The sequence below is a fragment of the Acyrthosiphon pisum genome, chromosome A1 (genome assembly GCF_005508785.2).
Source record: "Acyrthosiphon pisum isolate AL4f chromosome A1, pea_aphid_22Mar2018_4r6ur, whole genome shotgun sequence".
In the NCBI taxonomy this organism is placed as follows: Eukaryota; Metazoa; Arthropoda; class Insecta; order Hemiptera; family Aphididae; genus Acyrthosiphon; species Acyrthosiphon pisum.
Genome location: NC_042494.1, coordinates 89,588,579 through 89,615,510, shown reverse-complemented (window position 1 = coordinate 89,615,510; position 26,932 = coordinate 89,588,579). Strand labels below are relative to the sequence as shown.

Sequence of the window (26,932 nt, the reverse complement as noted above, 5' to 3'; positions counted from 1 at the left end):
ATATTGGCCAAGTCACTTGAAACATATGAAATAAGGCCATAAAGAAGTAGGTATTTGCAGGTGGATTCTTCAGTTTTCACATCTAGAAATTGTTATGGAATAAACTTGAGGGCATTATTATTACTTGGAGTTTCTCCCCTGTTCGATACGGTCACCAACCCCCTAAATGTTACTAATACCTTCAGATGTTTTATCTAAATTGCTATTTATATTAAAATACTCAAAAGTCAAAACTGTATTTTAGATTCTGAGTTGAGCTATAAAATAATGTACCTATAGGTTACAATTATGTGTGATTTTTGTATCTGACATCATACCACTTGAACTTTTATAGGAGCTTACAATGAACCTTCAATTTTCAACTTTGAAGGTGGTTTTTTGGTAGAAAATTGTATTTAGTTGGTACTTTGGGAAGTCTAAGGAAAAATTCTCAATGTTTTCAAAATTATCAGGAAAACTAAAAAAAAACAAGGAAAGTTTACAGAATCTAACCTAACCTAACCAGTTTTTGAATTTTTTCTTGCAATTCGTAAATTGAATAACTTAAGTAGATTATTATTTTTTTTTTATAACCATTTGAAGCTAAAAGGTTAACTTGATTTTGAAAAAAATTTACTTAGTTTAATATAAATAAATTATAAAATATCTTTAGGAATACAGGCTAACACTCCGTTTCTCCTCAAAATCGTCTTTCATATTTCATGATTTATTATTGAATTCAAATGTAATACGTCCATTACAATGACCTACTCAATTACGAGGTACACTTAAAACCTTGTATACAATAAAGCGACTTCTACGGGGGTTTTTTTTAAAAACTATTATTAATTTTCATTTTTTTGGTATGAGAATGATAAAATATAAGAAAGGAAAAAAATACCAATTTTTTTATGCTATAGAGAAATGTTTATTTATTACTTAAATTGTTTACACTTAAATTTATGATTTATTTATATATTAATTATTATTCAACAATTATTGATCTATGTGAGATTAAAAGCAGATAGTACCTAGTACTCATATTGAGAAGATAAGTAGGTAGTATTAAATACTATCGATTTAAAAGCTGCGCACCAAGTGCAAAATTATTTGATACACATGCCATGCATACCCATAAAATAAGGTTTAATAATTAATTACATAAAATTAGAATATAACATTTAGTAACTATAGCTATGCGTAAACGTTCGACAAGGAAGCTCATATACCTATTATAAAATATACAAATGTTGTTTTAACTTTTATGACGTTATTATTACATTCATTACATCAATAATAAGTATACTGTCCAACGTTTAACTTGATTAGAAATTAACAAAATTTAAAATCTAATAATAGTTATAATACCTATGTTTTTTAATTTTTGTAATGAGAAATTATTTACTATACCTATTATGAACGCACTGTCACTTTTTATTTAATATTTTGGGTTTTTAAAATTTTTCAATATTATCATATTATTGTATCTTGTACAATAGCTATTAAATTATTTCAGTGGTAATATTAATAAGATGATATGCAAGTACCTACCTATGTTTAAATTTTACATCTTCAATCTATGATAAACATTAAGCGTACCTATTACCATGATTGATTAAAGTACACATAAATATTAAAGTAATGATAAATAGATAAAATAATGTTGTCCTCTTTATCATAATAATTATGAGTTGAGTATCTATAATCTAATCGAATTTGAATATCTTATTCAATACTGCCTACTTTCCAAAAAACAAAATAATATAACAAAATATGTATTTTTAAAAATACTATTTATTTTTTCTATCATTCCAATGAAAATAGTTAGGGGGGGGTGTTCTCTATACTCAGTGGCCCGTGAAAATATACCCATTAATTGTGGAGGGGGCCTCACCGCCCTGACAACAACCGGTTTTAAGTTTCTTAAATTGTTTCAAAAATACAAAATAAAAATAAATTTTTTTTAAACTTTTTTACTAAAAAAATTAATTAAATTAAACAATGAAATATATGTAGTCCGTGTCTCCGTGTCTCCGTGAGTCTAATAAAAAAAACAGATTTATGATGTATATTTATTACCTATGGGTAAACCTTAGCGGACACCCTCTATTTCAAAAAATAGTTTAGGAGATCCACCTGTTCTGTGAGCACGCCCCTTTCTTAGAAAATTGAGCATTTTATGAGAGGTAGGTGTAGATAATGATAAATAGATAATGATATAGGTTATAGGTACAATGATTTTTGAAGAGCTCATCCTCTAGAGATTCTGATAAATCTGTTTGTTACAATGATATCGATGATAGTATTATAGTCTATTGTTTAAACGTACCTAAAGTACCTAATTAGTAATTATAATAAGTGGTACCCACTGTGCAAGGGTATAAAATAGTAACATGATTTTACTCTACTTTAGCGTATTCAGCATTTTCGTAAGACTATACCTATATAATATTATATACTATATAAGTAGGCATAACGTATATATAACAACATAATATTACTATCTAGTTTAGAGATTTCCAGCCAGGATACAGCATGGATTGAGGGTGCTATATGAAGTTATTTAAAATATAAGGCAACTATAAATATTTTTCACTACCTACCTATAGTAGTGAGGGTGTGAGGCATCTTAGGGCCTCCACATTCTTATTATATACTCTTAGAGTTGTGACTCGACATAAAAGGTTGTATACCTATTTAATGGTCTGATTTAATGATTTTCGGAATAAAAATCATTGGGAAAAAATATGTGTACCACTTGTGTCTATGTTGGTTAAAAGTATCACTGATTAGTGAATAAAGAACCCTACTTATAGGTTTTTAATTTTTTAATCAGTATTCTTCTTTTATCACCACACAATTTTCATCACCATTTTATTTCGCTACCGCAATACAACGTATACGGACTTCGGACTTTCTTTCAGCCGAACCATTTATACGTGGTATAAGAACGCCTACCGCCCCATTAATTTTATTTATAAATGTTTATTATTATTATTCACGGCCATCAATGGTGTTTAATAAATTACACAGAATATGCAATTGAAAAGATTATATTATATATTATATATAACAAAACACGCGCACGGATAATTAAAAAAATTGTCGACAGGGGACGATTTTATACGTACCTATATATATTATGTATGATGATAATTCATATTCTTTAGAAATTCCGCTGGGCAAGTGAAACATGGAATTTTTTCGAGACGATTTTATTTTATTTATATTAAATTTCAAAAGTGCTGTGAACAACAAAAGAAAATCAAGGAAAAACAGGAAATTTTACGCAAAATCTGTTTTCGAGAAAATCGATATTGGTTTTTGGTGCAGTTCTAAAACAATTGAAATATGAAATTACATGAAATTTCAACTGAATGTTTATATTAGCATTTTCTATACAACATAACATTTTCCAAATATGTTGAGCTGTTTACGGACATTTTAAGTTTCCATTTTTTTTAGTTTTTTTGCTATAAAAATCAATAAAATTTTATTTGTTGGTTAAAAAAAACTTGAAAATTTAATAGAGGGCTCCTAGTATATTTTTTTAAAAGTAGATGAAAAAAATTAAAAATCTATAGTCACAATTTTTTTTATAAACATTTAAAGTTCAAATATTGACAAAATACGCAAAAATGACGAAAATTTGCAAATTATTTTGAGTAATTTTCTTTTTAAATCTAATATTTGAAAATGTAATACAAGATTCCTCATAAGTTTGCCTACCTTTATCAAAAAAAAAAAAAAAAATGTTTACAAGAAAGTCAAATTAAATTTTATGATCGTTTGAAATTCATTTTTTTTACAACATTGGATATTCACTCGATTTCTCATGTAGCGATTTCCTTATTTTGTTGTAATTAAAAAACAAGAGACTGTAGCAACTTGAAAATTTCACTGAATGTTTATATTAGCATTTTCTATATACGATAAAATTTTGAAAATAATTTGACTCTTTTTGAGCTGTTTACGGACATTTTCAGTTTTAAATTTTTTTAGTTTTTTTTTCTATAAATATCAATAAAGTTTTATCTGTTGGGCCAAAAAGTGTATAAATTTAATACAAAGCTCCTGATATATTGTTACAATATCAGTTGAAAAATATTAAAAATACATAGGCACAATTTTTTTTTATAAGTATTTAAAGATCAAATTTTAATTTGAAAAATTATTTTGTAGTTAAAAATTTATAAAATGTTCAATTTTTGTATCTAAGAATTGAAAATTTAAAACAAAATTCCACGCAAGTAATTAATTCTGTTACTAAAAAATCTAAGAAATACATAAGCACAGTTTATTTTTATAGTCATTTTAAGTACAAATTTGGACGAAATTACATATTAAAAACCTAGGATAACTATTTTAGTTATTTTGTTGTGATTGTATAATATTATTCGTGGGTACTTGAAACTTCTAAAGTATACTTTTATATATATATATAAGTATACTATATATCTATGATAGTACCACGGTTTTTTGTTGATGTATAACGCGTTATAAGTACCTAATAGATATTATGATATGATTAATTTGGAATTTATTATAGGTACCTATATAGGTCAATTTTTTTTAATACCATAGATAAGTATATATATGTCTAATACATAGACTGATATACCGTCTCCGCTCAGAATCGTTTTTCTTATACAGTGATATTATATCATTGAATTCAAATTTAATACTGTCCATTATACAGTGACCCACTTCTAACCTACTGTACAGCAGAGCGACATCCAACCACTTACCATTGGCGCTGGTTGTTGTTGTTGTTGCGTAATTGTGTTGATATGAAGTCTATCATATCGACGCCATACAGACAAACGAATATGTTTATACATACACCCTGTATACACATAAATCACATATTATATTACGTGTACAATGTACATATTGTACACATACACCACCGACTTGTAGAGAAACAGTCCGGAAGTAAAATATATAATATAATATAATATAAAATGTGTGTGTTCTACGTATATAATATCATGTATTCCAGCTCGGGGTGTTTGACTGTTGAATATTATAATTTATAATAGTATAATAATATGTACAGACTCGACTGTGTGCAACGCGCTTCCGTTATGCCATTAACGCATAATATAATATACATACACACGCGATCGTTTTCGATTTTATGAAATTTTACTACCAAACGGTTTTTTATTATTATTATTACCGAGAACCATCCTTTATTGTATGCCGTATAAGATATTTCGTGGTGTGCAGTTAACGCTTCTACGCTGCAGCAAAAGTCATATTCACCGAACTCGTATAATAAAAGTTAAATATTATTATATTACAGGTAGTGACTCCAGGAGGTTAGGTTAGCCTTACTCAATTATATTTAAATAATTAATTTATGGAAGAATATAATTCACCATTTGTTTATTGAAATATAATGTAGGACGTAGGTATATGGTACAATAAGTGAAACGTAAATGTCAACATCAGTGATGTGTCCAGGGGGAGGTTAGGGGTTATATGCCCCCATTTTCCGATAAATCCCCTCAATTTTGCCTTTAGTATTACCCCAATTCATTTAAATGTATATTATTAGTTATAACACCCCCATCCCACCCCCTTTAAAAGTGCCTGAGCGCGTCACTAGTTTACGTGTAATAAAATAAAATATATCAGATTATACAGTATAACAAATAAAAATATACTCTTAATACTTAATACGAAAAAAAAATAATACTATTTTGTTTAAGAGATCAACACATTTTTAGATTTTGAGCGGAGCGATAGATGTATTGATTTTACAATGTTATTCATTTATTTTTTGTATCTATCATCACCTTTTGGGACAGTAAAAATGCTTTAATTTTCTTCAACATCATCTTTTCTAGCAAGAAAGTGAATTTAGTAGGTATTTTAGAGGGACAAAAGTTCCCAAAAGTTTTCAAAATCATCAGGAAAAACAAAAAAATTAAGGTAAAACTGAGATTTTTACGCGAAAACTCGATTTTGTTTTTTAGTGTACCTAACTCAAATGTGTCTCTCTTTTTTTCATTCTTTAAATGCACATAACATTTTTTGGATAAAAAAACTTGATTATTGAATACAGGGTTAATATAAGTTGTTATAATAGCTGTTGATAAATATTAAGATCCGTAGGCACGATTTTTTTATAAGTTTTTATTATTCAATTGTTGACGTATGTTTTTTGTGTATGCGAACAATTTTATTGTAAAAATATGATTTAATCTTCAATTCTAAGCGACGAGGGCGTTTTTTCATATGAAATTGTATTTAGTTGGTGTCCATTGAAAGGTATATAGTATAGACCTATATTGAAAATTCTTTTTTATCATATTGCCTGTTTTTTTTTTCCAACAGATTACCTACCTGTCATCGTTTATCTATTATCTGCAGTTAGAACTCGGAATAGTTCAATAATTTCGTGCGATATTTTTTCTTCATATTATTCTTCATAATATATTTTGTAAACCTATGACCATATGATATCGATTTTAAGTTTGCCCTTAATTTTTTGTTTTCATTTCATGTTGATTGTGCGGTGACTAACAATATAGTTAGTCCTTAAAGTATAGTTACGAACACCCATTGTAATATACTAACAGACAATAATAATTATTCATAGACTAATAGTAATATATATTTTATTTAGCAAAACAAATAATTAAATATGATATAAATATATAATGAATAATAATAGTAATAATCTGTTTGAAATTTCCCTTTTGTATAATGCTTCTGTGGGGATATATATAAGTTTGAGTTAAGAACAATACTAAAGTTTTAAGCTAAGTAATATTTCCAAAGAAAAATAAAACATTTTTATAAATTAAAATTTCATTAAAATTAATTAGGTATAATTTTTAATTTCATTCTATCATAGTTTTTTTTTATTTAAGTATATTTTTGAAAAATATAATTTTTTAGAAATGACAAATGAATATAATATATTGTCAAAATGATAAATATTGATATTAAGTAAGGTACTTACATATTTGGGTATCTACAGGAGTAGGAACTTATACCGTTCAAAATGTTAGTCCACTATTCAGCTCATCTAAACTTTGAATACTTATAAGTTATAACTTATAATTAGTTATATTAAGTCATAACTTATTAATTATACTCGAAAATAAAATTTTACATATTGTTGAAATTCTTAGAAAAATATTTTAATTTATAATATGAAATTAAACGTATTTAATATTTATGTAATTGGTAATTATTATAATTATTAATAACTTCAAAAAATTATAACAATAATATATAGAAAAATATTAATTTTTTAAAAGTTTTGTGATGACCTTCAAATTATCTGAAAAATCTTTAAAACTTTTTAAGAAAATGAGTGTCCTCTACATATTTGAAAGAATATTACTATATACGTATATTGCATAGAATCCGTTTTTGGTTGACGTGAAAGGTACGAAAAGTATTCTAAATCTCGTATGACTATAACGTTAAACTAAAAAATCAAAATACAAATTATTATGTTTCACAGACAACTCCTCCGGGGCTCACACGGAAACGTATAATAATATTATAACATAATATAGATCTATACAAAACTCATACTTATCTACATGTACCAGTAAAGTATGCGTACGACGTTTCATTTCGTGTATCATAATAATAATTACACGTCGTATAGGTAATATACTAATACAATATACATTAATGTCGTACGTATAAAAGGTTTTGTACACGTGGGATACATATAAGGCTTTATTATACCAACGCAATGTTCTAGAAACTTAGTTTGCAAACAATAGTAGTTATAGGTATAATATAATAATATACGTTTAAATATAATTACGTGCACATATATTATATAATAATATAGCGTCAGCCGGCCGCATAAAACCTGTGTAACAATTATTATATTATTATTCTTTTACTTTTTATACTCATCGAATTCGTTGTTTGTTGCCGAAGAAAGTTATCAAAATTTAATATTGTATTTCTGTATTTTACACGCAACAATGATATACAGAGTGATTCACAAATCACGCTCATCCCCTTTCTTTTCTTCACAGTAATTTGAAAATCGGATTCTTAGAATTTTTTTTAAACTTACTTAAAATCATACTTCTTATTTTAAAATTCTTGACATTTGTTGTCTCATCGTGATGAGGAGTGTTCTGTGGAGATGCAAACAACTATTTTTTAAACGAAAACCTATTGTTTCTACTGTAAATTATTTAGTGGATGATTTTTTTGGAAATGTTGACGTTTTAAAATCAAAATTGCAAAGAGTAAATTTGAGTTATTTAACTTCGTGTATCAAGGATAATGGGTCCCCGACAATGAGTTTGGCGATTTGCAAATTATAGTAATTATTAATATATTAAATCTATCAATATATTTTATTGTTTGTAAAATGGTCCAAAAATCGTAAATACTAGACCCAAAATTACACAACTACGTATCTTATATTTTTGTAAAACCATTTTTAAGGACTAGCATCCTCTGTAAAAACATTTTAATAACTGAAAAACAAAGATTTATTAAGTGGTGGTTAACGTTTTAAAAAAAAAGTTCCAAGGACATTTAAAAAATTGATTTGCTTGTTAACAGTTAAAATAAATTATATGTACAATTCACTTTATCACTTTATACGTGGACGATGCACACGCGATCCGTTCGGTATAATATACTCGTATTATACATACATAACGGTTCGAGTTTTCGTCAAATATATTATAAACGATTTGGGAAGTACGAGAATTTTTGTTTAGCGGAAAAGTACACAGTCACGCAGAAAATTTGCCATCTAGGCGTGAAAATCTTATCGATCAGATTCTCCCCGAGCTTTGAATTCATCCGATATAATAATATTATATTGTAGACGTTGATAAAATTCCACAGCGTTAGAATTAATTTTTCTTTTGATATTACGACGTAAGTACCTACCAAGCTATATTAAAATAATGTAGCGAGTGCTGCAGCTGACTATTCTGTAAATAAATTCCACGAACATATTAATTTAAAATTTGCTCAAATATCCTATTCAAATAGTCATACCACCAACCGTGCAGTGTAAATAACGTTGGTTAGCCATTTTCGTGCATTTATATTAGTTTGCTGTATACAGCTGAGTGATACAACTGTCTTGACGGAGAACATACCTATTACTATTATTATTCCAGTCTATGTTTGTCTTTTCAAAAAGATAAGAAACCGTTTTATAATATTATTCCAAAAGTGTAGATCGGGTTTTAAAACTATATATTTTTGCAAAACGAATTAAATTTACTATCGCCATGTACACTGCAACTATATATTGGTACCTATGTCGCGTCACTCTATATAGTGCTATTCTGAATACAAAATATATTACATTTATAATAATAATACGCGCTTACATGTTGGTAAAATGTTAATTTTGTAATAATTATTGTCATATACTTCAAGTATAGGTACTCTAAAATGTTTCCAGGGTTAAATATTTAGGCATTATCTTTGATCATATAATCTTAAATGGAAAGATCATATTATTATATATAAGTATTGTATATTGTGTAGTCTCATATTGTGAAATTATTTTATGAATTCACAATATTAATAACAATAAGCATTAACACATTATTAATCTTCATAATATTAGAATTATTAACAATAGTGCAATAAGCTCAATCGATAGTTCATTAACGATATGAAATATGTGTTTGGAGCACTGCTTTTAAATTACACCTTTTACCACCGAACATATCATTAATTAATAATCTGTTAAGAATAGTTTTAAATAAATCTAGATGAACTCTAGCCCAAACTTTACGCCTCGGTTAATTTACTCTATTTCAAACTTTCTGTTGATAATGTAAATTCTATTTTATATTCCTTCAGAGACATAACGTTTTAGCATAAGCATAATACTAGGAGTAAGGTAAAATCTAATATTAAGTCTTTTTTTGTGTTCTGCTACTTTTGGCAAATGTAACTTAAATAATCTATAGGTAAAAAATGATCGATTAAATATTCCAAAATTAATATCTATAAAATGTTTAAAATGCATGTCAATATTTTAGATTTATTGATTTTCATAACCATTCAGCATAAAATATGTTTTAAATGCCTACTAATTTTCTATTTTTATTATTATACATATATATTTATTTTTATTAGTGTACCCTCCTACCTACCTACCTACTAATTTATTATATATTTGACATTTTCATTTTTTTTTTTAAATTAAATATCTGTATTATGACAAACTTTTTTTTTAGCACATTCTTTACTTTTGAAAAAGAGAACCAAAGGTTAGTTTATTTTATCTTATTAGTAGTGTTATAATTTGGTATCAGATAAATAATATTATTATTATTATTATTATTATTTCATATTGGTACGTTAATTTTTATCTTTACAAAATACACCGTGACTCGTGAGTAGGTATACATTATTATCCAATACGTTTATACGTATAATATGTTGAACAGTGAACACGTCTTATGAGAGTTGGCTCGCTTACCTCGGTGTGAGACTTCGAGACTGTACATATATATTTGCTATTGATATAGACTCGAGAGAAATATATTTTTCGTGAATAATTGCATTTGAAAAAAAGTAAAAACCATTCAGAATGAGAAGCGTGTCACCTAAAAACAGCTATGATTTCGTTAAGAATTAAGGTCTTACATATTTTATCCTTCATAATTTTTCAGCAATTTTATTATAAAGAATTTCTGAAATAACTGTCAAATTTAAAAACGACTTTTCTAAAGTATAGATATAGGTACAAAATGCACGATTCTATATAGCCGATTGATACGTGAAAAAAAAAAAACTTTGTGCCCTTAAAAGTGTTTTTTGAAAATAAAACATCGTTGTAAAACCAATAGCCTCTTTTCATATCACAATACGTGTAGGTACGATAATATTATATCAATATTTACACCATAAAACTTTTTGAATTGTAGATTCGTAACATTGTTTAGGAACAATATTTTTAAGAATATTACCTACAATTGGATATAGAATAAATAAATAAATTCATACAAATGGACTCTTGTCATGTACTCCATCACGTTATTATTGTTTCTAGTTGTTTGAAAAGTTCCTTAAAAATCGATAAAAACGCCGACTGTCTCATGATAATTTGTCGTAGTAAATATTTATATCCGTCTGTCGTTTCAATCAATAGTTATTTTTTCGCATTATTTTATGTTCCATTTGGCTGTCGACTGTCGTCGGTCATTAAAATCTATCTATTTTATAATGAAATTGATTATTTTCAGTAGGTATAGTTCATATTTTTTTATAGTATTTATTTTACATTTTTAGAGATAAATTGGAGCTTAAACAATTATTTTTTGCTAATGGTATTATAACTTTTATTATTTCTTTAACTCATTCCTATACACTATAGAACCTAGCAATGAAAAAATATTTATACCGTGTTTTCGAAAATTTGCTTTCATTAAAAATGATAGAAATTATAATAATTTTCCCCTTGATAATAGACACAACCTGCACCTTAAATTAAATTGGTTAGGTACTTGGTGTATTACATCGTTGTTATTGATTTAATACCAGTTTAAGAAAAAATAGTTCAATTATTCAGACAATATTTATTTTATTTATATTGTTATAAAAAAAGATTGCTGGGTTAAAAACTCGCGTGGAGGCCCGAATATGAATTATGAAGTTATAATTTTGGATGTTTTTTTATTGTTTATTTAGTTTAATGTTGGTTCATTTGAAATATTTTAGTGAGAAAACCATTTCTTTATTCTGTATTATGTGTAAATGTCTATTATATGAATGCCGTCAGTCAACTGAGTATTTTACTGCGTCTACTTCTTAAAATAACTTTTTTAAAAATTAGTTACATGTCAGCTTGAAAATGTGTCATAAATAACGAACGTCTAGTAAAATTACGTTGAAACGAATTTCATTGTATTTATATTTTATTGTGTATCATTACCAGTATTGAAATTTTATTTTTATCACTATACCTAGCTAGTAATTTTTTTAAAATGCGACCTTACAACATTTTTCATTTTATTCTGATTTAAAATAATGGTGGTGCTCAATATGACGTGAGATACTATTATCTATAACTTATCCTCGTTTGCATTTCGGGTATTTTTTTTAATTTTTCACAGACTTAATAAAAGTATAAACACATATCACATTTTAAATATGTAAACGAGTTTTGTGCTAGTAAATTAATCTTATTCTTGACTATAGTCAAATATATTGTATAACTTTACTAGGTATAATATAATACTCGTATAGTCGTATTATACCTACATTGTACAGCAACGATCAAGAAATTATTTTTTATATTTGCAAATTCTTTGAGTGAATAAATCGAATAATTATTTCTGTATTCCAATAAGCTTAAATATAGTTATTGAATTCTCATTATTAAGAGTTGAGAAACGATTGGAGTAAATAATAATGCGTTTATGTTTTATTAAAATATATATTATAATATAGTACAATATCTATGTAACATTGTAACACTTTTTTAGTGCACATAAAAATGTACTACTATGCGTCTATGCCAAATACTGTTAAAAGTATTTAAAAGTAAATTACAGTAAGACTTAACTTTTAATCGAAATTTAGTTGATTATATCGAATGGAAGTTTAAGAAGTTCAGCAGTTGAAGAAAAAAAAAAATGACACTGACGGGTTTCTTGAAATAATGTCACAACTGGATTATCGTAATTATAATGATAATTCAATAATTGTATTATAACTGGATAATTTGTGTTCGTATATTATAATATGAAGTATTGTAGTAACTATTAAGATATTATTATTATATTAAATATTTTATAATATAGAAATCAGATATGACTATGGAAAAAAAAGATCATTTGCATACCTATCGAAGTGTTGACGGAGAAAATGAGCACGGTAAAATAAACAGTTATCATTAATAATGATTTATTGTCATGCCGATCGGATTGTCAAAGGTCGCCGTTTGATAAAGTCGCGTGTCTTCGACACATTATTATTATAATCTCCGTGCACAAAAAGCATGCCTCGTTTAAACGGTCGACGTTTGAAGGCAGAAAAAAATAAAAACGTATGACCTATCAAAATATCCATTATGCAGATCTGAAGGTATAAGCAAAAAATGAAAAACGGGGGATTGGAAATCGATTGATAATATTATTAGGGTCGAGATTTGTCGTAATGTTTGAAGTCCAGTCAAAAAAATTGGTTTGAATATATACATATAATATAACCCACGACTGCTTTTCATATGATATCATTTTATTATTGTAGTAATATACATTTATATATATATTATACTTAGACGGTACTCGATCGATTTATTTATGATTGTGTACTGCGTACGTTATATTGTTTTCCATACATAAAATAATACGCCATTTTAATACTCAAAATTTATTGGTACCTATATTCTAAATACCCAAAATATTATAATGTATATACTTCTTACAATGCAATAGTTACATCCAATGAAAACGATTAAAAAATAAAATATCCTAAATAGTTTTAACTATAGTTGTAATTTTTAATCGAGTAAAGGTTACACGTATTATTGTTATGATCAATATCTAAAAATATACAAACGAGAAAAAAATCATCACTCGGTCGGTGTGTATAAAGGGTTAGGTACCTAGTACAACCGAAGTAAATGCGCAATCCGTGACGTATAAACCGTAACAGTTGCAGCTTGATCAACTTCAATTTACAGAGGGGGATTAGGGAATGGATATTGTAATCAAGACGAATGAGTGGGAACGAAACGGAGGGTGGGTAGGTATGTGTATAATGTAATACGCGGGAACTCTGTGGGACAGCCGGGAACGGCGTGAGGGGAAATAAATCTTTGCCAGGTGGCGAAGGCGGCAAGGCCAATAACCAAAGAGAGATCCGAGTTTCATTTTAGGTCTTTTACAACAAGCTGAAATCTGCGACAGGCGTTTTTTTTAACGAGAGAGAGGGAAGAGAAAGAAAGCAACAGAGAAATAGAGTGTTGAGAATTTTGTTTTTGCCGTGGAAGCGGCGTGAGATTGCCGTTACACTTTCGTTACGGCAAAAAATGCCAACACGCACACCGGAGAGATTTTAATGATTTTTGAGACACACGCAAAGTCGGCTGGTTGAGAAATGCGTATCGTTTCGTAACTCACAAAATGTACTATATTATTACTATTTATGTATACATATTATATTATGTTCAGACGAAGGCAATTTCAACTCCAAGGCGGTGCAAGATATTGAAATTAAATAACAATTTTAATACAATGTACCTAAACTAAACGTTTTATCGTCGATTTGAAAAATATATATTTCACGTGCAAGAAATTATTAAAAATACATACATAACATTATTATTATATTATTTTTTTATACTTCAAATAATATTTAATACAGCGATGGGGTACGTCCAATCCTGCAGATCCTGAAAAATGTCCTCGGGCCTTTGAGTCTTTATTGCCAAAGAAAATATTTAGAGATTATTAAATGTTCGATAAATTGTTCCCGTGTATTATTAATTTTTATTTTTTTGATATTTTTCGACTCTAAATTGCTCGTCTTTTGAACAGTATATCACATGTTATAACGGCATGTTCTCCAATTCTCCATTATTTATTAAAAAAAGTTTTTCTTTCTTTAGTGGCATTGTCGAAAAAAAATCACAGAAGTGCTATTCATCGTACCGGTAAAAATGAAAAATGCCATCTAGCCATCGTCTCAAATCCATTTCGGACATCGCACGTTATATTTTGACTCTTCAACAAATCACAATAACTCGTATTAAACCGTTTTCGAACGGTACAAAAGAATATACTATACATGTTTCAGACAATTATCACACATTCCAGGGTTGTATGTATAGATCAATAGCTATGTAGCTTCCGAGTTATACACCGATAACTGCTCGTTGACCGTAGGTGCAAATAGTGTTTGTGATTGGGGGGGGGGGGGGGGTTGAGCTCAGGTTAATATCGGGCTCTTGTGAGGTTTTTCTGCAGATATTACAAATCCTTAAAACAAAATATTTTGTAAATATGTAACATTTTCTATTTTTTTTGGGGGGGGGGGGAGGTTGTCTATAAACAGTTAGGAAGTACACCCGCTACCCGATTTTTACGCCTGTGACTGTTTTACCTACATACTACCACTGTAGAAGTAAATGGTCGTCCAGAGATATAAAGTCTGCGCTGTACAGACCCTTAATATATAGGTATAGGTATATACAAATAATAATATAGCCGAGGGAAGGCGTGTACAGATCTATTTGTTTCGAGTTTTGTTTCAAACTTGACAAATCTTCTGCCAAAAACTTTTGTGTAACGCGACGGCTAATAATCATGAAGTTTTCGATGTCCGTGCCGCGACACTGCAGAGTAGTTCTTTTGATTTTTATACTCGTTTGTCCGCTCTCTGCTCCCTCACTCTTCTCACGTCATCACGAGGCCATCGCGCGGATTTCGAATACATATACCGAACACTTTTCCAATGTTTTCGTGTGACGCGCGACGGGAGATTAATTTATTGTGTATACGACTTAATAATAATGTGACAGCGGTCACGCCGTCGCCGCTCGCAACAAAGTTATATTTCGCCGACGACGTCGTAATTGATTTTCGTATTTTTTCCCGTCTCTTCCTGAGGCGCACTCTTGCCTCGCATATACGCAATCGGATCAAAAATCGCTGCCGGTTGTGATCTTCGTCTTATTGACTGGGGATTATACGAAAACTTGCACTCAAACAGTTCGCGAGTAATACCGAAAGTCTTCGACACATCGTCGCACATACACAATATAATAATATGTGCGCGTGTATGACCGTGCAGTGTGTAAAGGCGGCTTTTCTTGGCAAGTTATATTTGAAAATGTTCCTTCCCAGGAGATTTGTCGAGTCTTGTGGATCGAAGTATTGTATTTATCGAAGTATTTACTCGTGTGTATAGGAGTATCGAATGCAAATTCGTCCCGTTCCGCCGTGATATAACTTTCGAAATATAAACAAACTGTAGATTATACAATGTATCGAAAGTCTAAAAGAATAGTAATACCCAGATGGAGGACGATCGAAAAACGGACTTTTCGTCTCAATGAATCGTTATAATTTGAATGTACCTAATGTTAATATTATAGCATGCTACCTTGATTGCTATACATCGATATATCACAACAATAACTTTCTGCCACGTATATTATTATTATTTAGGTCTGGAGTTATAATAGTGGTACACACACTACTCAGGTATAATAGCACAAGTATCGAATGACTTCAATTTTTTCGTGTGATTTCATATACATATTATTATGCGTTATAATACAAATTTATTAGCGAACCGTATTAACAAATAATGTCACACCTATACGACGTATCATAATATTGTCGCATAAAAAAAAATACCCTTAAAACTAGATTAATACTTACAATTATTATTATAATTATTCAGGATTAAGTTGAGGTACTTACATGTTTCGTTTGGCCTTGTTTTATTTAAATATATAGTTCATTACTTTTCAATTTATACAAGTATACACAATGCTGCACACTATATTCTTGTTTCGAAAAGTTTATCCTTTTCCCAGAGGACCGTATCGAGTACGAAATCACCAATAATGTGTCCTGCGAATGAGTAATGTGTGTTATTTTGTTTGTTCGGCAACCGAAACTCGATATCAGCATTCCGTAGAGGAACAGTAGTTTTTTCGCACAGGTAGCTAATACCAGCTGATGCTTCAAAGTACCTACTGGTCCAGTGTTCATGTGACCGTCTAACCCATTCAAATATTTTGCATCAATATTTTATTATAACATCGTGTACAGTGTACATGCACGAGTGTTGTAATTGTGTGAAAAAATAATAATCACGATCTTGTGACGTGCTTTTTATCGTTTCGATATTAAAATAATATTAAAATGAATAATAACGTTTTGAAAATAATACAGGGTAATATCGCGTGTATAACTTAGCAGCTGCTGTCGATTTAAACAGATTTATTCGCTTCGTATTTTGTCACGTAAAATATTAAAACGTATGAAAATGTTTAATGAAATGCACGCTGTGTTATTTGCATATTATAATATTATTATTGTTTGTCATTATTATTATTTTAATTAGTGAAAAAAAAAATCGAATCACAACACATATCTTATTACTTCCATAAGATATTATAACCGCATACTTGGTTCAACAATTGTATATTCTACTATATATATATACTAGTCATTACTTATATCATATATTTTATTGAATTCATTATTGTTCAGCTATTTATAAGAAGTTATTATATAAATTATCTATTAATTCTAATTCCTAATTTAATTTAATTTAATCGATATGAAAAAGCCAAGTCAACTTCAGCCGAGCAGTTGAGATTGAAAAATAAATAAATTCAAACGGCAATCTTATCATATTGTAATGCAAATGCAAAAGTCGAAAAAAGAATACAATTGTGAGATAAATGTGTCATCCGCTTTACTTCGAAATTGAGTTCTCAGCCGGGTCATCACGACATAACCCGAATGGACGGTGAACAAAGGATTCGTTATCAGTGTCCTGTTTGCACCGTAATAACGTTGTAGTATCTATGGCATTTCAACGTGCTTATACGTCTGTTCTAGTTCGTTTCGAGCGGTAACATGATATTTCTACTTAGTTACTGTAGGTTAACTGTATTATAATCTAAATGTTTTTTATTCCCACTGTTTTCATCATTTCCGTCGTATGTTTTGTACGAATTTAAATAAATAACAATAACAAAACACGAAATAAATAGACACAGATAGTGTGATATAATATATTATATTATTATGTACCTATGTATGTTGTATAATATACAGCTGGCGATTCATCAAGCATTCACCACTACCATTTTAACCTAATGTATTTATTATAATTATGATTTTAGTTATTTTTAATCATAATAAATAATAATTAAAGAATACATTTAAAAATATCTTCTATAGACTTGTATACAATTCTAGGAACACTGTGACCATACAAAGTTATATTTTTTAATTGAGATCTGACCTTTATTTTCTACGTAATAATTCTTTAACCATTATTATACAGAAAATATTAAATGTATGTGATTTTATAGGTATCTATTAAATTTTGATCGAAACGATTGAAATGTTTGAATTTTAAACTTCAAGATCTCTTCTGGTAGCAAATTAGATCTCCACTCTGTTCAGCGAGAGTCTACCCAAAAAACCAACTTGATTCGCTTTCCTTTCAGAATAGATACTGTTGAAGAAAATTTTAGCATTTTTACTGTCCTAAAATGTAATGACAAACAAAAAAAAAACATACACATCATTGTAAAATTAATACATTCATCGCTTCGCTCAGAATCTAAAATTTAAAAAATCAGGATTTGAATCAATATAATATATTATGTAGCTAGTTAAAGGGAGAATATTGTGAAAGAACAATGGGCGTGCTTGGTGAATTATTTATTATGTAACTATACTCGTCTTGTCCATTTACCTCGGTTGCTCAACATTATTTATATATTCCCTAAAATATTTTAATAATTTAACATTTCTACCACCATTGCACTACTGCAAGTGTAGAAGGACTAGGTGGGAGAAGTACTTATTAAATTAATAATTTGATTTAAATAATTTATTAAAATTAAATGCGTAAACGAATATAAATATATCAACGTGAAATGTGTTTTAATAGTTTTCGAATAATCAGCAAAATAATTAGAATTTTTAATTTTTGTAAATGTAATTACTTTATATTTTAAACACAAATATAATGCATTTCCCAATTATCTAAATGATACGCAACTTGTACATTCTAGAGCACTTTTACTGCCCTCGAAAAGTGTTTCCAGAGAAAAAGAAATAACTCCGTCGCTTCGCTCAGAACCTAAAATCTAAAAGCTCTTTGTGTAGTTATTATATATACCTACTATAAACATAGCCTCGAAAAACAACTTGCGACTGTTTATTACTTTGATGTAACATTGTTTGTAAGCCGAGTAATTTTAACGTGAAACGTTAATTTAGGTACCTATAATTTCTAGTCTTAAAGTTTATCTTTATCATTACAAATTTACAACACTAGGCAAAAATAAACTGTGCTTCTATGTATGTATATAATAGGTACATTATATAATGTGTTTGAAGTTTATTTTGATTACATCGTGGGTGTAGCCTTTTCCTAATATTTATTAAAATTTAAAAAAATTCCGACATAGTCGCGTCCTTAGACGTCCATAATATATCCATTAATCTAGTCTCTTGGACGTTATCGCGCTGAGCACGCTTTTGTCCGAAAACCGTCGTAATCGCTGCTAGGTAAGTATATAGGTACTCGTTTATACATAACTATGGATTTTTTTTTTAATCGTATATCAGTTTTATCTTAGGAACTCACGAGGTTTTTCGAAATCATTATTAATCATTTAAAGAATAACGAACTATTTTATATTTTTCTACGATAATCAGAAGGTGATAATAGTATGTTAATTTGCTATCAAAAATAATAATTATAACACTTCTTTGTGATTTCCAATATTTGCGTGGATCACGATAAAATAACCCTTTTCACTGAAAAATATAATAGAGAGTATAGATGGCTGAACTATTTTTGATACAGTTCTGCTGAAAATATATTATTTTTCCTTTGGAAATCAAATCATACGTCATTGTAATAAATTAGTAATATTGGTGTTAATAATATTCATGCTAAAATTATGTATTGATGATAAAATGTCGAAATGTAAAATACTATATTATAATATTTACTTAAGAATAAATTTAGTCTTTACTACTCTTTAGTAATAGTACTTAAGACATTTATAGAATTACGAAAAAAAAAATTAAATATCATTGGCAAGTAGATGTATGGATACAGTCAAGTTCTTATATATGTCAACTAAATATTTATAAATCCCTGCAGTTAATCTAAAGTATGTTCATCATCCTGTAAATACAGCTCAGTAAATACAGGTGTTTAAATTTCATATTAATGCGGTCTTATACGCAGAAATTTATAAACATTTTAAGGAATTACTGTGACTCGACTTTAAAACCATACGTGATTGAATGTAATGGCCAGTGGCCACACCTTAATTAATTATTAAAAAAGGATCTTTTTCGTTGGTATATTAAAAAAAAATAAAAAATCATACCTGTGCGTATCATATATTTTGTATTCGTTTTATTTTCGTGTAACACGTGCTAATTTATATTATATAGGTTTCATGCAGACGTTTTAAATCAAATACGTCGAACGTAATATTTTTACTGGCGAAATTATTGTTCAACACGACGACGCATCGATAAGCAATTTATTATTTAATGTATGAAATAAAAATTATACTATTAATAACACACGTCTCCTTAATATTGCTCCATATACCTATAATATAATAATAATATATTATAAAGCATGCCTATAGTTAAACACGAATCACACTTTTATTTGTGGTGCTATAATAGAATACTGCAGCTCAATAATAGCAAAATTGATTTAAACGAAATTTGATTCATATGAACATGAAATAATAGTAAATATAAAATGAAACTATTTTATCTTGTATTTTTTTTACTTTCTCATTTTTAAGACATTTTTTACGTTTTAGGACAATTTATACATACCTATTATATATATATATATATATTATAGCTTGAAGTAGAAATAAACTTTTGAAAAAATATTATATTATATTATATTATATTATCTGCCTTTGTCCGTAGTATTTTTTATTACGTCAAGCTGCCTGTACAGAGAATACTCTGGTTTTAGCTATATTTCCGATAGCGTCAATTATTGTTATCTCACGCGCACGGGAAGAACACGAAAACAAAACTTTTATTTTGCATTTTTGTTGTTTTATTTTTGGGAGATTTTTGGCGATCTCGGCTGCTTATCTTTTGTGTTTGATTTCAAAATTTCGTCGCATTTATGATGTACTGTATCATCTAATAATATTTTTTGAAAAGTAATTATTCTTATTTTCCAGACCTTTAAAATACACGTCATATTATATACATCATCATTCATCACCATACTATTATAATATTCAGAAGTGATCGCCCCACCATAATTCGTGACATATTCTGATTTTGTTAATAGAGAAATACATTTTATACATTTTGTTAATGGTTTCTACACTGATTATACAGATCCTTGATAGAAACATCAAACATATAGATTATTATACAGGCATATAGGTTTTAAGTTGTTTAGAAAAGTGGTATTCCAGAGGAGTTAAATGTCCCACCCCCCATGGAATTTCACCCGATATTGCCCCCGATATTCAATTACTATATGAATACAATAATTTAATATTAACGCGATGGATATTTAAGAATATAAATATCCATTATATTATAATATAAAAATAATATTAGCTATAATGTAATTGTATTACTAGTTTAGACTATAGACATGTATAGTGACATGTTATAGTGACGAATTTTCATATACGATAGTAATAAAATTATCGATTCGCCGAGTGTCGATATTATGATGATGCGTAATAATATCGTTTGTGTTTTAAGTTTGATCAAAAGAAATTATTTATCCTACTTGTAAGACTCGCTTTTATTATACGTACACGAACATATAATATATTATAATATATGATTTTTGTCTGCGGGATAGGAGACATACGGCAAGTCGCAAAAATCTCGAGTGGCGTTCTTTCCGCGTAGTTGTATTTTAGCGACGTTCGCCGTCATTACGCATTTCATTTTGACACAAAACTCAAATAATATTTTGTGCAGACTATAACACACAGACTATAACACATAATGTCACCGCCACGCTGTGTGACGCGACGACTCTCGGATGAAAAATAAAACTGTACTTACCTGGCTTCCCCTTAAACATATATAATATATATATATAATTATAATTATATATTTTTTTTTTTATGAAAACCACTCTTCGGCCTAATGATCCTGTGAAGATAATTTCGTTTTGTGCATATGACGAAGGGCGAATGCGTAAGTTCTCACACGAGATTTAGTAGGTGAAAATCACCCATGCACATGCCTAAATTTCTAGAAGAAAAACAATTTTCAGTTTTCGTCTGATAATTTTGGACGGGTCTACTGATTTTCTTTTACAAGAATATTATTTTGATAAGTATCAAAAGAAAAATCCTTATTCGATGCCGATTCAAAATATATAATATAGCTTCTTCCGGTTATGTACAAAACACGTATTTTCATTCTAATTAATATTTAATATTAAGTATATTATTATGAAATAAAATAATTTTTCCCTTTTCATTATAACATGTAATTAATTACGTCAATATAATGTACATAATATTATTAATAATATACTTATATAAAAATTAAAAACGACTTATGATGCGAATTTCGTTTTGTGCGTATTTTTTATGACGGGCCAACATATAAGTTCTACCACGAGACTTAGTAAGTAAAATTCACTCATCGGCATGCGTAAGTTCCCGCACTAAAAAATACCCATGTACTTATTCCTACACGAAAAACAGTTTTAATTTCTTGTCTGATAATTATTTTTGGCGGTTTCTTAATTGTCTACAACTGATTGGCTTTCACAAGAATTATATAGGTGGTAATATTCATTCGTTGCTAATTCAAAGTAGTTTCTTCGAGTTATGTACAAAATACATATTTTTATTTTCAATTAATATTATTATAATATTAGTGTGACATATATTATAGCACGGCACTTATTATATTCATACACACATAATATCCTTACACATTGTACTATTTGTTGTATCGGTGTATTTCGTATGCAATTTATAATTTTATTGTGGACTTGGATAATTTTTCCTTTTTACTAAATATGTGGTATTAACTACCTACGTCTATTTTTATAAATTTTTATTCTAAACGTCAACACTCTGCTGTTAATAATCATCGAGTAAATTTAATTCAACAAAACTAATTGTCCACACAATTTCGTATATCATAATATTGCCCACCGCAGCGAAGAAGGTCGTATCTCTGTTTTCGCAAAAATTTTTTTTTTCAATTTGTCATAACTATTTTTGTGTAGTTCCCGCGAAACTGATCTAAAACTGAGCATAAAACAATAAAAGACGTTCTATAAAATAAAATGCAGTTACTACCGTCTTCGCGGGAACTACACAAAAACAGTTATGACAACTTGAAAAAAAAAAATTGTAAAAACAGAGATACGACCTTCTTCGCTACGGCGGGCGATATATAGGTAATAAAAATAAACGCCTATATAGAATCTAACGCATTTAATTAGGAAAATACGATATATCGGTGTATATTTGTTCGTGTGTAGGAACTTACGTTCAGGTGTATTTTATTCGTGTGGGAACTTACATATGTAACCGCTTACCTGCTATATGTTTCGCGTGGAAATTCACCAAAACCCCGTATCTATAATACCACCATGGTGGTTGGGCCGTGGGTGGATGTTTTCGACATATTATTTTCTCGTGAAAAAAATATCTTGTACACGGGTTGTATTACCAGCTAATACAGTCTATTCTAGTCTTTATAGTCTATAATATGCAGAATGCAGATCCCGCGATTATTGTTTTAGGTCTCTTCGTGGAATACAATATCACACAATTCAATGATAATATTATATGTATTGTAAATATGTACAATATATAAATAATTATATTCCAGTCTGTCTGTCTGTCCCAACAATATCCGTTGTCGTGACCATAGGACGAACGTCGAACACCAATTACATCACCATAAATCGGTTATTGCACATTTATCTGTAGGTACAAATTATGATTATTTCATTATTCCGAAAATCAGATAAAGTCGAATGTACACTCCGAACTCCAAAGCAAAATATTATTTGACATATTATTTAGAGTGCCGTGAGAAAACATAATAATAATAACATGAGCCAGAGCAATCTACTGTTACAAAAAAATTGAAATTATAATAAGTGAAATTAACAAATAGCCTAAATATCAACCTAAATATTTTGAAAGCTGCACCGTTTATAGTAAATGATAATTCTAGACTCTAATTAATAATGGTTGAATGTTTAAAGTTTCTACGATTAATATTTTTATAATTGCGACAAATTAACAAATATTGTTTAAGGATAAATTTTACGTTTGAATATCCTATCAATTTCGTCAAACTTTTAACTTTACATTTTTAAACTATATATTATTATACTTACAGAGTGTGATTAAAACACTAGGTATACTATTCATCCGTCTAGGTATCAATCAACGAATACAATATTATACTTGCAAAATCGACGTATTCTATGTGTTTGATTAAAATTGCCCACCCTTGGCTGCTGTGGCCTATATTATAATATTTCACCTGATGCTATAAACCCACCACTTCGGAGTCGTATATAATATGCAGTATATAATATTATGTATTAATTTCATTATATCGCGTTTTGTTTAAAGTCCTTAAATTGTTAAATAGAGAACAATTGCAATCATCAGTAATATTTACCACATTCACGTATATGGACATAGATTAATTCATATAGTTCATCAATCAGTCGATACGATATTATAATTGCGCACAATACTCGACGTATTCGAAAGGGATCGATTACAATAAATTCACCAATCTGGGCGGCTTCACCTAACGCGGTAAATCCTTGTGGTAATAGGTACCTAGGTATTTAAAATAATATATAATAATGTGAATATACATATTTTTATACTATATTTGTTCAATTCAATACATTATATCGCGTTTCGTTTTGGAGTCATTAAGGCGGATAATACGCAAGACAATACGCACCGTAAAACCATAATACAGACATATTATATATAGTAAGTATATTATATTCACCTAACTTTTGTAAACGAATCGGGACTAGCCAACCATGAACAGTGAACGGATATCGAAACGCGTCTTGTTTAACGACGATTGTACGATATAATATTGTGCACGTGTGCTCAATTTTTTACCGATGTATGAAAAAATGATACAATTAGCGCGCACGAGTGAATGATGTAATAATATAACCATCTCAATAAAATAAAATATTGTATTCTTATCGTATATCTTCGTATACAATATGGTACCTATGTCATAGAATATAACTTGTATACCTATGTGTGTAGTACTTGCTATAGCTAGTTGTAGTGTGGTCGATTTCTCGAACGCATTATTTTACAAATATTTCAAATATTCAAACAACGACAAATATTTTAAAATGCACGCATATAATATTCGTAAATAAGTATTTAAAGTTTATTTGAACGGAGTTATGCACCACGAATTTGGTGGGGAATCCCCAGGCACCGCAGAACAACAGTAGCTGTACATGAGCTTATTTAAAAACTTTAAATGTTTATATAATATATATACTATATAGTATATATATTATTATGTACCTATATGTTTTAGGTCGTAAGAAACTATCAGTTCAATATCCAGTATATTTAGAAGAAAACGTTTCTGCTTCAGTACCCGAAGTGGGATAATAATTTTTTATAATAATTATTTGTATATAGAAATAGTAAAAATTCGTCGAGATGTAAGAGTATTCTTACATATTCCAAAAAGTTAAAATTAAAATCACAAAAGTCAGTTGTAATCAAATTATTACTTATTATCTAATTATTACGTGATATACTATATCACGTTAAATTATTTATAATCTAGGACTCTATGTTTATTATAATAACTTGAACACAACTATTGAACATATACAAGTGCATATTATAATTATTAGGTTTAACGTAAAATATGCTTTTGTAATATTTTAAATATTATATTTCGTCATTAGTTTTTACGATGCCTGTAAGTATACCATTACTGTAGTAAGTAGTAACGACCACCAGTCTAAGTAAAAGCCATGACGACATTTATAAAAATAAATTAATAATTAAACACTGCTGCAGGTTTTTCATCATAATATAATAATACGATCGAAAACGTGTGTACCTTTAGATTCCGAGCAGAGCGATTTTTCTTTTTGTTTTTGTCTGTCTACACAACAAAAAGTTTTGAAAAACGTTTTTATCTTCAACTTTGACTGTGGTTTCTGATATTTTTTTTTTTTTTTATTAAGAAAATATATACAATCTGTATTAACTATACAATAAGTAATAATGATGATTTATATACAAAACTGGACGGCTTGATAGAAGGGAGTGTCCAAACAACACTACTTAAATTTTAGACTTTTTTTTTTTATAATTATTTATTGGTTGAGGCGGTCCCTGGGCCAATTTCGCTTTAGACGACGTGGAGGGTTATCGAGGAGAGTGACGGATGAGAGATTGGAAATGAGTGGATTAGGGTGGTTAACTGTGTTATTGTGAAATGATTTATAGTAGAGGGAGGCTAGGGTGCTTATGTAAGGGATTTTAAGGTCAGAGTGGAGTGTGAGGTTGCTGACGTACCAAGGTGCGTTTGTGAGGAGACGAAGACAAATTGATTGGAAGGATTGGAATTTTTGGAGGTGCCCCATAGCTGTATTCCGTAAGTCATTGAAGAGCGGAGAATTTGTTTATAGATTAGGAGTTTTGTGTTGAGAGGGCGGCGTTTTTTATCAACGTGGTGAAGGTCGAGACAGTAGAGTCTATCTCTTCTGTAGATTTTAAAGAAATGTTTAGAGATATATTGTTTTCAACGATGCGGGAGATTTTTTTCCAATCCCTGGGGTGAGAGTGGGGAATTTTTTCAGTGAGACCAATTGATTATTTAAAGTTAATAGGGTGGGGATGTGATCAGACGAGAGGTCTGCGAGATTGGCGATATTATATTTGATGTTATTAGGGAGAGTATGAATGAAAAAATCAAGAATGTCGGGAACTCTGTTGGAATGTGATGGCCAATATGTTGGGTCAGGAGGAGATAAGTATTTTAGGTTGTTAGGAAGTAGTGATCTGTGTAGTGAAAGGCCTCTAGTATTGGATACTCTAGATCCCCATAAATTATGTTTGGAATTGAAGTCACCTCCGGATAAAAATGTGTTACCGAGGGATTTGAAGTACTGAGTGAAATCATTGTCGGTTATTTTGTTAGCGAGACCCGGTGGACAGTAAACAGACGAGATTGTAGTG

The 26,932-nt window shown here is 29.0% G+C and overlaps 1 protein-coding gene across 5 annotated transcripts in view; it reads left to right on the top strand.

The window, feature by feature from the left end:
* The window catches only part of LOC100574941 (connectin), a 299,097-nt gene that overhangs the window by 107,755 nt on the left and 164,410 nt on the right, over positions 1-26,932 (top strand). The gene's annotated exons all lie outside the window — the stretch shown is intronic.